Source organism: Halichoerus grypus, chromosome 12, assembly GCF_964656455.1.
Source record: "Halichoerus grypus chromosome 12, mHalGry1.hap1.1, whole genome shotgun sequence".
Lineage (NCBI taxonomy): Eukaryota > Metazoa > Chordata > Mammalia > Carnivora > Phocidae > Halichoerus > Halichoerus grypus.
The window spans coordinates 80,618,368-80,634,300 of record NC_135723.1 but is presented as its reverse complement, the minus strand read 5'-3'; the positions used below and the strand labels follow the sequence as shown (position 1 = coordinate 80,634,300).

Here is a 15,933-nt window from a genome sequence, read left to right as displayed (position 1 = left end):
CTTCTTAAGTACCAAGTTAGGATTTTGACTTCAATTTGATAATAATGTTCAGTTATACTTTGGTTTAACCTGTTTCGGAGTTTACTTCTATTAATTTGACCTCTCTATTTTTAAAAAGTCCTTTTCAAAAGAGTAATTTAAACCAGATAGAATTTCAAAGAAATACAAGCTTGGATCTCAAATCTATTTCAAAATATTTTGATATCAAGGTACCATCAATAGCTGTGGCTTCTATGGCTTTGCATATCTGATAGTTATCTTGAAACTTTCTTAACTGGCTCTTAACTGTCAGTAATGCTTAACAGCATTCTCAGCTACCGTGCTATCTCTCGCTGCTTCCAAATCTCACATTCTGAGCTCCAGATTCCTCTTATAAACCCCCAAAAGCAGTGCTGCAAGCAAATGTGCATTCTCTGCAAGATCAGATTGGACCTTGTTTCAAAGCCTGATACACCCACAGATGAAACTATAATCACAACCTGATAAAATTACCTTGCTATTGTTTCTTGGTAGATAAAGCTTCTCTAGAGGCATAGAGATGTCACTTGAATGGAATGTTCTGCAAAGGACTGCAAGTATTTCAGATACTTTACCTGTATGAATACTTTAATAGCATAAACAGAGGTGTGAAATAACCTCTCTTTCATGAAATTAATAAACATCAAACATTTTTACCTAGTTTTTGAGTTGTAAGTTTACCCATATATTTTTGCAAAATTTCACATATCACCACCTCAATAAACTTATCCTGATAGAGTAATCCCCCCAAACCTCAAACTCATCCAGTTTAAAGCTAGCCTTAGCTTTAAGACTGGGAAGAAATCTGAGAGAAGAAAATTGATTTTTCAGATATTGATGGGAGACTTGGGAGGTTAGCTTAAGAAGCCGTCGGCCGAGTGATTATGACTCCCTTTGTAGCCTCTCTTCCCTTGCCTTTCCTTGCCATATCTTTGTTGTTCTGTGAAGAATTCCCAATATAATGTTACTATTTAAGTAAGTGTTATGTGCTAATGCTGCTAAAATGTATTGTGTTAATAGTGACACTTCATTCACATAAGTACTAGCAACATATAGATATATTTTAAACTAATATGGACCTCATAGAAATCATCCCTAGATAAGCACCAACAAAAAGGAAAAAAAATGCATATTTCAATAATAAGAGCAAATATAAAACATATTAGTCAACACTTTTAAAAAAATAAAATGTATAGGTTTTATTCTGATTGCAAAATAAACATTAAAGAATGTCTTAAAGTATAAGAACACAAAGAAAACAAATAACCTTAGTAATCTCACCCTCAATGATAATCACTAAGAGCATTTTTGTTTATAGCCTAACAGGATTCTTCATGTATATACATACACATTTGAATTTCTACAGAAACACAGTTGTTTAATGTGCTGTTATATTCATAATAAAACATCATGATTATTTTGCCCATGTTATTAAATATTCTATAGCATAAGTTTTAATGGGTGTCTGCTGCATCAGCGGACCAGCATTTGCTTAGCCAACTCCATATTGCCGTATATTTAAGCTATTTCCCAAAATTTATAAAATTTTGTCCAAGATGCTTATTTGTACATATTTGGAAACATCTTCAATGATTTTGGTAGGAAAAATTATTAGAAGTAGATTGATAGGTCAAACAATGTAAATATTTTTAAGCTTCAAATATATATCACCAAACCAAATTCTAACATTTTGCACCAAAATCATCACCAATACTACAGCCTGGGCTCCCCAAAATTTCAAAGGATAGTTAGGAATTCTCTTCAAAACTCACAGGAAATCTATACCTGCACCCATTCTTAGCAACATCGAGTATATTTTCATATTTGTCAATTTTATCAATAAAAATTTACCTCATTTCAAATTATAGTTCTTTGTTTACTATTAAGCTTGAGCATTTTTCACATATAATGATCATTTAAATAACTTCTTCGCATCATGTTTTTTCCTCTGCTTTCTGTCATTTTCTATGAAGTTAAGCCCAATGGGGCTCAGCCCAATAAGAATGGGAAAGAAATTCCACATACAATTCTCTTCGACTGAAATCAGAGAGGAAGAATCTGTGAGTGAACCACCCTAAGAAGCCAGTGATGAATGGAGACCTGCTCACACAACAGCACAGTACCATCCAGCATCATTTAGCACCAGCTCCCTACACCTTTCCTGTGATCTTTAGAGAGATTCCTAACTCTTCATTGTGGTTTTGGGAAGCTCAGCTTTAGTACTGACCACCTAGTGCCTCTCTACCTGACCCATCCCAGACCATTGCATGATTCCTGCATAGAACTACATTTTCTGGTACTTGCCTTCCAAATGTTAACCTATTTCCCTACATTTAGTCTCCAGCTTCCCTAATCTACAGTAGTCATCTGATCCCTTCATCAATACCCTGTACACCTGATCAAAATTGTAAGCAGCAGTCAATACCCTGTACCGATGATTAGAGTGACATGTCAGGCCATTCTTCCCTTTCCTAGCTCTACATCCCCAGCCCTGTCCAATTGTCACCCAACAATGATTGGCATGAGATGGAGATTTTTCCATCAGACATACAGATCTCTCCAAGACATCCAATAATCTGAAAGACAATTCTACAGAGGTGAGGGTAATCAATAATAAGAGTACTTAAGGCCATGTTAAAATAAAGAATTTTGGGATATTTATCTTGAAATGTTAACTGGAATCAGTGTGGATGAAACAGACACTAACGGTAAGAAAATATATTAGAAGGCTGTTCTGCATTCCAAAAGAAAGATGACGAGTCAGGACCAGGGCAGTGGCAGGCAGGGACCATGGAGAGAAGAGGGAAAATGGAAAAGATTTCATCTACAGATTTGCAAGCGTATACTGGAAAATTGGCAGGGGGAGGGGGCAGAAGTGGGAATGACGGAAGCAGAAGGAAGAGAGAAACCAAGGATGATGTTGAGGTTTGTGAGAGACCTAGGTTAACAGTTATCCTGTCAATTTGTATAGTTCATATGCATCCAAGCCAATTAGTTTTATTCTGTGTGAAGGTTATTTCATGTAGTAGAAAACTTTCCAAAAAATGTCTCAGTGACTCAGGTGATATTAGACATCAGAACATCTAATAAAACTACACAAATACTGAGAACATGTTACAATTTCTGGAATAGAGATCATTTCAATCTTCTAATTAGGAATACAGCCTAGGGTGTCTTGTTTTAAATGGACCCCATTTATTATTGTATGCCTTTTAAATGAATCCTGTTTTAGTCTTGACATTTTAGCAAGAAGCTGGTTGGAAACTTAGTTAATTGGTTCATTCTGCTATGGGAACATGGCCACCAATTAGAATATAGGCTCTGAAAGGGTTAAGTTCTGCTACACTGCAGGTGGAAAAGGAACCTCCACGGTATTCTCTAGCTTGCCTCTTGTAGTAATAATTATATATAAAAGAGCTATGTCTCAAAACCATAGCTTCTGGCATGAATTAATTCATCTGTATTTAATACGAAGTAAAAACCACCTAAGTGGTCAGTGTTTGTTTCTTTATTTTGGCTAACGCATTCCAGAATCAATAAACAGGATTGATGGAAGAGGGGAGAAAGGCAGTATTGCAATACAAATTCTATACTCCAACCAGCGTGAATTCAGATTCTGGCTCTGCTGCTTATTAGCATCCTGACCATGAATAAATTATTTCTCTAAAGTTCTCTATCCTCCAAGATAGAGATGATAATAATAAAATAATAATAGTATCTTCCTTGAAGGGTAATTATGAAATTTAAATAAGAAAGGGAATGCAAAATACCAATATGCCTGGCACTTAGTATATAGTCAATAATGGCCAGCTATTATTATTATTTGTATAAAAGAGTATTTTGCACTGATACCAGCTACGAACGTAAAAATCATGAGAAGTGGAAAGCAACAGATATAAAAACGGCCAAAAACAGATTAGCAGGTTTTTGAAGTCTCTTTTTCTCTTAGCCAGCTTGTCTTTATGATAGGTTAATTGTAAAAAAAGACAAAAACAAAACAAAAAAACATTCTCCACCTTTTCCTATATCCACATCTTTTGCCGTATAACTCTGCAGCTCCTTCCTTTAGAAGGTAGACACTTTGGCCAGAAGAATAAAGCAGAGGTGACCGTGTGCCAGTTCCAAGAGAACTTGGAACTGTTAAAAATCTTACATACCTCCTCATGCTGTTTCTTGAAAAAGAACCAGCCCAAACTGGTCTGCTGGAGGATGAGAGATCATGTGGACCAGACAGTAGATAACCCAGCTGAGAGAATCCTAGACAAGCTAGCCACCAGCTGATTTGCTGATGACCACAGACACAGTGGAAACTGGCACGGCCCAGCCCAGATCAGCAAAAACACCAAACCGTGGACTTGTAAACAAAAACAAGTGCTTATTGTGTATGCCAACAGGATTTTACTTGCTTGTTATACAGCATTATTGTGGCAATAGATTATTGGTCATTCTCTTTGAAATTAAGAAACTGAACACATCTTTGGCAAAAGGAGTGGGGAAAAAAAATGTCTGGTTTGTGAATAAAGGCTTAAAAACCATGAAAGAGAAAAGCAAGAGATAGTAATTTAAATTACCACTTAAGGACTTACTAAGTGCCAGAGAGCATGCTAAATACCATAAGTATATAGGGGCACCTGGGTGGCTCAGTCACTTAAGCCTCTGCCTTTGGCTGAGGTCATGATCCTGCGGTCCCGGGATGGAGCCTGGGATGGATCCTATGAGTCACTTTTCTTTCATCTCAGCTGAGAGTCAGCTTCTCCCTCCCCCCTTTGCCCCTCTCCCCGCTCATGCTCTCTCTCTCTCTTGCTCATCTCTCTTTTTCTCAAATAAATAAAATCTTTAAAAATAAATAAATATATGTATATATAAACATATAATACACACGCATATGTGATTTCATTTAATTCTTATGAGAAGCTTTTGAAGAAACAAGTCAGAAGAAATCAAAGCTGAGGGAATTTAGGTAACTTATCCAAGCTTTCACTGCAATTCCTGCGCAGGTTTGTCTTACTCCAAGGGCATATTTCAATGCCTCTGTGATACTGTCTTCCAGTATAGATTTATTTATAACTCACAAAGCCTCTGCATTGTTGACTAGAGCTTGATTAATAAATAGTTTTATCAATGACTTAGAGATGAAATTTCTAGGGTAATCATGAATTATTACCCCAGACTGTTTTGGGCTCCATTTACTAAAAACCAGGAATCAAAATCAGTAATCTAAGTGCAAATAAGGCAAAACACTTTCTAGGAAAGATGTATCCTTTTTTAAAAAAGATTTTATTTATTTATTTGAGAGAGAGAGCACAATAGGGACAGCATGAGAGGGGAGAGGTGGGGAGAGGCAGAAGGAGAAGATGACTCCCCCCTGCTAAGCAGCCCCCCACCCCCACCCCGGGATCATGACCTGAGCAGAAGGCGGGTACTTAACCGACTGAGCCACCCAGGCATCCCTCTTTTTTTTTATAGTTAGCAAAGTAATAAATTCTAAAGAGTTTCAAAGCACATAGACAATCTGAGGACAATTTAGAACAAACCAATCAAAGCAGTAGGTTGAGAGGGAATGGGACAAATTGCATGAAGGAATATTTAACTGTTCTGCTTTTGGAGCTTTCAGAAAGCAACTTCTCTTTTCTAAAGGCCTAAATACATAAGATAATTTTGTGAAAATTATTAGAAGAGAAGTACACAGTGTAAACAGTTGCGAAAAGAGAATGAACTTGAAACTTTATGGACATAGGAATATTACTGTACAGTGATCCTGGGAGAAATAGGGTATCCAATTTAAAGCAAAATTTCATCAGCTTCTCTGAATGAAATGTCCTTGTGCTGCTTACCCCCAAAGGAAAGGAAAAGTCTGTTTTTCTGTTCTAGAAGCTGCCTGTCATGCAGCAGTGAACATGAGCCACCCTATGAGTCACTTTTCTTTCATCTCTAATCTCTTTTCACAGTGACAAATGAATCACAGAAATCAATCTCAACTTTGACGCCGAAAAATCTTCTGTGGGATTTTTATTTGAAGAGAGTAAAGACAGGTGACCTAAAATTTCACATTAGGAGGCAGACAAAATGAGTGTGGGGCTAAGCTGGGTGCCAGGCGTGCACTGAAAGGGTCTGGCATGTTGGAGAGAGCTCTAGCTCCGGACATAGAGCAGATGAGTCCGCATCCTGTCCCATGGCCTATTAGCTGTGTGAGTGGGAAAATCAGTCAGCCTCTGGACGACTTAGTGTCCTCATTTATCAAAAAGGGGAGATAATAATACCTACATAGTAGGACTGTGATGAGTATGAAACAACATATTTAGATTTTTTCTTCAGAGTCTAATAAAAGCATTAATCAAAAATCAAGGTAGACACTAATTAATCCCACAATCATTTTACACTATATTACCTAGTGCTATAAACTATTTTGCTATTTTCTGCATGAATATGGTTTTCTATCTCCCTAATTAAATGACTGTTACCAAAAAGCATTGCTTTCTTTTTCTTTTTTAATGTGCCCTTCAGTTCTGAATATTTGGAAGACACTCTGCCCATAGAAGGAACTCAATAAAGGTAGTGATAACTATTGAGCTACATATTATAAAGAAAGGAGTGAGACACTGCTGATCTATGTATTTATGTGGATTCGGAAAGCACATACCAAAGACACAACAAAATAACACATTTACTGATGATATTTGTGCTCATTAATAAAGTTTTACATTATCTCCATGGTTCTTTCTTCTGAACCAGGGCTTCATGGACAATCTTAATGCATACAATTTGTTTCCCAGTTCTTAGTATGAATTAGCTAGGTAATACTGAATACCTCAATGGAACTTCTGCTGAATACTCTGGTCTACTTATTAGACACAATTACTGTCAAGTTAAGAAACCACATTGGGTTGCTGAGCTCCTGTTACTACTCATTAGAAAATTCTGGAGCCAGGAGCAATACAGAAAGAAAGGGGATTATTAAGGTTCACTTTTTATGCTAAACAAAGGTTCCATTATTAGCACATATTGAGGCATTTCAGCTTACACTAAATTAGCTGCCTTTTAAAAGACACCTATATTTAAAGGCATTAAATAAAAGCAGTGGTTAAAGGAATCCTTGCTCTGTTATAGAACCTCTGATGAATGACTGAGTCCTGATGTAAGTAAAATACAGTGTAAACATTCCCCTAAGCTAAATTTTAGTGGACTGTTGTTAAATGTAAATAACTATAAATACAAAAGCTACTATTTTGTGATTAGTCCCATGGAATCATCACAATGTTAAGCTTTGGCTTTGGTTTCTTTCAGTCAATGTTTTCAGTCTCAGCACAGAAGTAGTTGTGCCTGTGAGTGTGAGTGTAACTTTAAAATCCACTAATTAGCTGCCTTTTTATACCCAAATTTATCTTATAACTTGAAAAGGAAGAAGAATGAAAATGTAAGAAAAAAAAAATTATACTGAGTAAAATATGCTAAGGCCTTCCCTACAAATACATAGAAAACTTATCATTTTAAGATACAGGCATTAAAGATAAGGTGAGCATATCATTAGAGATTTATTTGTCAAGCCCTCGGAATTGTTTTGATTTTAATACTTGGACAAAATTTATCTGCAATTCCTAAAATATAGAGAGATCTTAGTTTATTAGTATAGCGCCATCTTCTGGCAAATATTAAGAAGGGCAGTTGGTTTTGTACCAAGACAGTATTGAAATGGTTTAAAGAATTTAATGAAAAATTGATCCATTGTAACAAACATCTAGAATTGCATTCTACAGGGTATTCTTAACATTTTAGTGTTATGTTAATATGCTACTTGTTAATCTTGACTTCTAACCTTTACCAAGTTTAAAGTTATTGTCAAATTGCTACAACATGGCATAAATTCCATTAAGCCAAATTGTAAGATGAAGTTATATATGCTATATGCCTTTTACATATAATATGTAACTTTATATATAACATATTTTGTATGTAATATAAAATACATACAAATATAAAATGCAAAACATACTCAGATCATCACTTTTAAAAAGTAGAGTTATTTAATGACTGTTAAATATAATTATATACACATATATATATAATCCAAAATTCTATATATATAAGACCCAAGATCTACAAATAGGCCAGCCTTTACAGGAATAACAAAGTGAAACATCAAAAATTGGCTGCTTTTCTAAATATACTTTACCAAAAATTAAAATGCAAACAAAAAATTAAACAAAACTTCTTAATGTATAAAAGAAAAAGAGCCAATAACTCTAAAATATAATCGTTATAATCATCATCAGTGATAAATGCTAACCTCCTTAATATGTTAAAAGTTCTAACGAATCAGTAAGAAAAAATGGCAATCACAATAGAAAAATGAGATTAATTAAATTTTGTAAATAAGGGATAAGAATTGAACAAAGAAAAAGTTAAAGAAATAAACCAAAAAATACCTTTACCCTCAAACACAATGAACTATAAGCTAAAAACAACAAAGCAAGAGTTTTTAGCTACAATTTGAGAAAAAAAATAAGGCTGTTAATTTATTACTTTATGATATAAATTTATACCATATTTCTGAAGGGTTATTTGGCAATAAGTACCAAAGGTTTTTTTAAAATGTATATATCTCCTCAGGAAATAGTCAAACATGTGAGAAACATGTAAAAAGAATGCTTAAAAATTTGAGTCTTGTTTGGTTTGTTTGTATTAAACATAGGGAATCTTTGGAAAGAATCTAGATGTCTTAAAATAGGAGATTTTTAAATATATTTTTAATATATTTTATATATATTTAAAGTGCATTGCCTTTATGTGATAAAATGATGCTATTAATTCATGGAATGATGTCCACAATATATTGTTCAGAAAAAGATATAAAATGAAAATAAAACAAAGTAATATGTATATTATGATCCCATGGAAAATGATGGATGGGTGTACACTGATTATTCACAGGTCATCTCTGCATATTGAAATTATAGATAAGTTTACCTTCATATTAATCCATATATTCTATGTTCTAAATAATAAACTTATTTATTTTATACATTTTATTAAATAATTTACTATTTAGAACATAGAACTTCTAAAAATGTCAAGTTGTAAATCTTTACTTTTCAAGAACATAAAAAATGAGAAAAATCAGTAAATCTTAAGAGCCTATGTTTTGTGGAGTTATACAAAGTATAATTATACATAGCATAATTGAGAAATTAAGATTACAAATCAATAATATAATAGGATAGATGAAAAGTACTGTATGAGTGAATAAATCAGGACATTTTTGCTTTAAGAAACTGAAACCTTGTTGAATGTTCTTAAGTGAAAGAAAGAAAGAAGGAGAGAGAGAGAGAAAGAAAGAAAGAAAAGAAAGAAAGAAAGAAAGAAAGAAAGAAACAAAGAAAGAAAGAAAGAAAGAAAGAAGGAAGGAAGGAAGGAAGGAAATTATTTGCTTTCACAACTGGGAAGGGCAGAAGTAGAGCCGATTTTAAGGATGGCTGTAAAGAAGGACTTAAAAGCAGCTAAACCTGGACCCTCTTTCTGTCTGTGTGATATTATTGTCTAATGGCACCTTCTTCATGTGGTGGTTGCAGGAAATGGTCCTAAGCAGCTTAGGGCTCATACCCGTATAACTCCATTAAGAGAACTGCAGTTTAAAAAAATATTCTGACTGGTTGAATATAGTCCAGGGTGTGGGTTAACATGATTGGTACTTCCCGCTGTTAAAAAAAAAAAAAAAAGATTCTAACACTTGTTAAAATAGTAAGGAAGACTTTATTCGGGACTATTGTGATAGGTGTCAAGACAACTACAATAGGGGAGAGAGACTGGGGCTCAACTCAATACAGCAAAGACAGCTGGGATTTAGAGTCAACAAGCAGAGGGAGGGAGTCACTGGATGAAAAATTATGAAGAGAAGACATCAAACGCAGAGGAATTCTTGCCAAATCCAATTCACAGGTTTCTTGCTGAAGACAGACCAGGATGATCAGATATCAAGGATTGGGAGATTCTCAATAAACTGACTTAGCAGAATTCCTGCTACAACTAGACTAGGTAGGCTGAAGATGGATGAGACTGAGGATGGGACCTAGCTTACAAGTGGGCTCCAAGGAGTCTGACCAAAATTTGGTCAAGAAAAAAGTCTCTGTCACTGCTAACCACAAAGCTTTGAAAAGGAGCAGGATATGGCACAGAATTTTGTTCAAAACAAATAGTAAGTATTTAAATACCATAGTGCAACTCACTGGAAGCTTATAAGAAAGAGATTGTTTTTCTTTTATATGTAATTGCTTTTATCTGTCCTGGAAACCTGGAACTATACTGTAATGCTATCCACAAGATCCATGCCATGCAACTTTATTATAAATGAAACCTTGGTACAATGAGATCCTTTTGGTATTTCCAGTAATAAATCCCCTTGGATAGAATCAGAAACACATCCACTTTATCCTGAATTCTGCATTCCCCACAGTAGTGTTATAAGGCTCCAGTCTTACATCATAAATGTGAAAGTAAACCCTCAAACATTTTTGATATGGATGGAAAGCCTAAGAATTATCTCTAATATGACCATGTAATGCTATGCAGAATTCAGAGTAGCTATTATATAAATGCACTCTACTCTCTCATGAGATCTATGTACCAAATAATAGCTGCCAACCAAGCTGAACTCAAAGCCAACCAAGTTGAACTCAAACTCATTAGAAATGAATTTCTAATTCATTACTTCATAGGGAGTTTGAAATATGCTCCTTTAAAAATCTGCTGGATGAAGTTCAAGAGGGCAGCATAGGAAGATCCTCCTCCTTACTTACTCCTCCCACAGACACAACAAATCTACAGCTACATATGGAACAATTCCCTCTGAAAAAGACCTAAAAAATAGCTGAACAACTCTTCCACAACAAAGGATAAAAGGGCCACATCAGGGGGCACCTGGGTGGCTCTGTCGGTTAAGTAACCAGATTTTGATTTCAGTTCAGGTCATGATTTCAGGGTTGTGAGATCAAGCCCCACACCACGTTCCACAGAGCCTACCTAAGATTCTTTCTCCCTCTCCCTCTGCTCCTCCCCCCTCTCGTGCATGTGCAAGTGCTCTCTCACGCACGTGCGCAAAAAAAGAAAGAAAGAAAGAAAGAAAGAAAGAAAGAAAGAAAGAAAGAAAGAAAAGAAAGAAAGAAAGAAAAAGAAAAAGAAAAAGAAAAAGAAAGAAAAGAAAGGGCCACATCAAGATGGGTAGAAGAGTCAGAGAAACAGTCTCATCAAAATCCTCACCCTTAGTATGGCAATCCATAATTAGAAGAGATCTCACAAATATGAAGCTGCTCCCTGAGGAGCAAGGGGTTTGTGCCCCTCATCACATACTCCAGCCCTTGAGATCTGCACAGGAGAGATGAGCCTCCAAAATATCTGGCTTTGAAAACCAGTGGGGCTTATATCCAGAAGAACCATAAGGCTATAGAGAACAGAGAGTCCACTCTTAAAGAGCTTGTACAGAAAAAAAAAAAGAGCTTGCACAGAGACTCACTCACCCTGGGACCCATTGTAAAAGCAGCAGTTTGAAATGCACCTACACCATATGTGAAGGACATTCATTTGCTAACTTAAAGCATCTGCCAAAGGTACAGGAGCCTGTTGGGACTCTCTGCAGGGATAGGGTTGCTGGCAGGCACCATTTTTGCACTCTCCCTCTGACTTCCTAGTGCTGGTGGTCACACCCTGCTCTCACAGCAATCCCACAGTCCCACCAAAGCTAACAGGCAAGTGCCCTTGCTGCCATGGCTCCCAGGGCCCTGCCAAAGCTGGCAAGCTTGCACAGCCCACACATTGAGCACTTGGCTCTGGTGGCTGGGGGATTACATTTCTGGGGCCCAGAGGTCTGAAACAATTGGAGAGACAGTTCTTGGCAGGCTACCACCCCCAGAGCACTGCAAAGACTGAAACACACCACCAGTTTTCCTGTGAAAAAGTCTATTGTCCGAGAGCTTCAGCTTGGGGGAAGGCTTCAGGTTTACTATCTAGAGGCCACAGAAGTACTCTCGGGGAACATATCCCTTGGCCTTGCTACAGCCCACTGATACCTCCCAGAAAGGAGCTTGTCTGGAACCCCAATTTTTTGCAACTGTTATGAAGGGGACAGCTCCAGATTGCATGGTCTGGCAGCCAGCAGATTATACACCTGTGGTCCCACAGGACTGTATATATTTGCATAACTTAAAAGCTGCTGCCTGAGGGACTAACTTCCAATGAACCTGAAACTAGGCACTGACTAGATCTCTCCGTCTGGAACACTCGCAGGTCTTAACACACCTTCAACAATTAGGACCTATCAAATCTAAATCAAGTTGCTTAGACAATCACAAAGGTTTAAGAGACAACCAAGAGTGAGGGCAGAGGTCAAAATAAGTCTCATCTCCTACACAAGTCCACTCTTTCAAGCTGGAGGAGATAGCTATTTTGCTTAATAAATAGAAACAAATACAGAGAGTCAAGAAAATGAGGAAACCAGGGAATATGTTCTAAATGAAAGAACAAAATAAAACCTCAGGAAAAAAAACCTTAATGAAATGGATATAAGTAATTTACCTGACAAAGAGTTCAAAGTGATGGTCATTAAGATGTTCACCAAACTTGGGAGAAGAATGGATAAACACAGTGAGAACTTCAATAAAGAGAAGGAAAATATAAGAAAATAAGTCACAAAGCTGAAGAATGTAATAGCTTAACTGAAAAATACACTAGAGGGGTTAACAGGAAACTAGATGAAACAGAGGGAAAAAAATCAGTGATGTGGAGGATATGGCAGTAAAACTCATCTAAACAGAGCAACAACAACAGAAAAGGTCTTAAAGAGAAAATAGCTTAAGGGACCTCTAAAACAACATCAAACAGAGTAATAGATTATAGAGGAAAAAGAGAGAGAAAAGAACAGAAAACTTATTCAAAGAAAAAATACCTGAAAACTTCCCTAACTTGGGGAAGGAAACAGAAATCCAGATCCAGAAAGCTCAAAGAGTTCTAAACAAGATGAATCCAAAGATACCCACACTAAGATACATTATAATTAAAATGTCAGAAGTTAAAGATAAAGGGAGAGTCTTAAAAGCAGCAAGAGTAAAACAACTTGTTACATACACGGTAACTTCCATAAGACTATCAACAGATTTCTCAGCAGAAACTTTGCAGGCCAGAAGAGAGTGGCATGATATATTCAAAGTGCTGAAAGAAAAAACTTCCAACCAAGAATACTCTACCTGGCAAGATCATTACTCAGAATTGAAAGAGAGATGAAGAAGTTTCCAGACAAGCAAAAGCTAAAGTAGTTCATCACTACTAACCTGAAGTTACAAGAAATATTAAAAGTACTTCTTTAAGCTGAAAAAAGGGACACTGATTAGTAACAAGGAAACATTTGAAAGTAAAAATCTCACTGGTGAAGGTAAATATATAGTAACAGTAGTGGATCACCTATAAAGCTAGTATGAAGGTTAAAAGACAAAAGTAGTAAAAATAACTATAACTATAATAATTTCTTAGGGATACACAGAATAAAAAGATGCAAAAAGTAACATCAAACTCATAAAACATAGGACTTACGATGAGTAAAAATGTAAAGTTTTAAAATACATTCAAACTTAACTTGGTATCAACTTAAAATAGACTGTTTTACATATGTATGCTGCTATATGTGAGACTCATGGCAACAAGTAACAAACAATTAACAAAATGGCAATAAGTACATATGTATCAATAATTACTTTAAATGTAAATGGACTAAATTCTTAAATTAAAAGACATAGACTAGCAGAATGGATTAAAAAAGAAACAGATCCATCTATCAGCTGCCTAAGGAGACTCACTTCAGATGTAAGGACACACACAGACTGAAAGTGAAAGGACGGAAAAAGACGTTCTGTGCAATGAAAATCAAAAGCTGTGGTAGCTAAACATATCAGACAAAATAGACATTGAAACAAAGACTGCAATAAAATACAAACATGTGCATTACATAATGATAAAGGTGACAATCCAACAAGGAGATATAATATTTGTAAATATTTACACATCCACCATAAGAGCAGTTAAATGTATAAATCAAATATTAACAGACCTAAAGGGAGAAATACTTTAAAAGGATCATACCACATGATCAAGTGGGATTTACTCCAGGAATACAAGGATGGTTCAACATCCACAAATCAATTAACGGGATACACCACATTAACAAAATGAAAGATAAAATCATATGATCATCATAATAGATACAGAAAAAGCATTGACAAAATTCAACATCTATTTATAAAAACTCTCAACAAACTGGATGTAGAAGGAACATACCTGAACATAATAAAGGCCATATGGGATAAACAAAATAAAAAGCTAATAATAGAAACCCACAACTAATATCAAAGGAAATGGTGAAAAACTTAAAGCTTTTCCTCTAAGATCAGGAACAAGACAAGGATGCCCACTCTCACCACTTTCATCCAACACAGCATTGGAAGTTCTAGCCAGAGCAATTATGTAGGGGAAAAAAAGACATCCCAATTAGAAAGGAAGAAGTAAAACCATCACTATTCACAGACAGCATGCATTTATATATATAAAACCCTAAAGACTCCTTCAAAAAACTGTTAGAAAATTTCAGTACAGTTGCAGGGTACAAAATCAATATACAAAAATCTGTCACATTTTTACATATTAACGACTACAGAGAAATTGAGAAAACAATTTCATTTATAATTGCATCAAAAAGAATAAAGTACCTAAGAATAAATTTAACCAAATATGTGAAACACCTATACACTGAAAATCATAAGATAAACTAATGAAACAAGTAAGTGGAAAGATATTTTATATTCATGGATTGGAAGAATTAATGTTGTTAAAATATCCATATTACCCAAAGCAATCTACAGATTCAATGCAATCTCTATCAAAATCCCAACAGCATTTTTCACAGAAATAGAAAAGAAAAATTCTAAAATTCATGCAGTACCACAAAAAATCCTGAATAGCTAAAGCAATATTGAGACAGAAGAACAAAGCTGGAAGCATCACACATCCTGATTTCAAACTATATTACAAAACTATAGTAATTAAAACAGTATGGTATTGGCATAAAAACATAGACATAGATCAATGGAACAGAATAGGGATCCCAGAAGTAAATTTATGCCTATAAGATCAATTAATTTATGACAAAGGAGACAAGAATATATGACGGTGTCTCTTCACTAGGGGGGGTTGGAAAAACTGGAGCTACATTCAAAAGAATAAAACTGGACCACTACTTTATGCCATACACAAAAATTAAAATGGATTAAAGACTTGAATGTAAGACCTGAAACCATAAAACTCTTAGAAGAAAACATAGGCAGTAAGTTCTTTGACATCAGTCTTGGCAATAATTTTTTGGACCTGACTCCAAAGGCAAGGGCAACAAAAGCAAAAATAAAGAAATGGCACTACATCAAACTTAAAGCTTCTGTACAGCAAATGAAATCATCAATGAAATGAAAAGCTACCTACTTAATGGGAGAAGATATTTACAATATATGTCATATATGCAATAATGGGTTAATATCTGAGATATACAGAGAACTAATACAACTCAATAACAAAAATAATCAAATTTTAACATGGGCAGAAGATCTAAATAGATATTTTTCCAAAAAAGGCATACAAGTAGTCAACAGGCACATGAAAAGAGGTTCAACATCACTAACCATCAGGGAATGCAAATCAAAACCACAAGGCACATGAAAAGAGGCTCAATATTACTAACCATCAGGGAATGCAAATCAAAACCACAAGGCACATGAAAAGAGGCTCAATATCACCAACCATCAGGGAATGTAAATCAAAACCACAATGAAATGTTACTTTATGCCTGTCAGAATGACTAGTATCAAAAGAAATTGGGTGCCTGGGTGGCTC

The 15,933-nt window shown here is 35.4% G+C and overlaps 1 long non-coding RNA gene across 1 annotated transcript in view; it reads right to left on the bottom strand.

The window, feature by feature from the left end:
* Window positions 1-4,255, bottom strand: part of LOC118555492 (uncharacterized) — a 31,946-nt gene extending 27,691 nt beyond the window's left edge. The window contains exon 1 of the long non-coding RNA XR_013443009.1: window positions 4,176-4,255. This is a non-coding gene — a long non-coding RNA (uncharacterized LOC118555492). The remainder of the gene's footprint in view (window positions 1-4,175) is intronic.
* Between the last annotated feature and the right edge of the window lie 11,678 nt (window positions 4,256-15,933).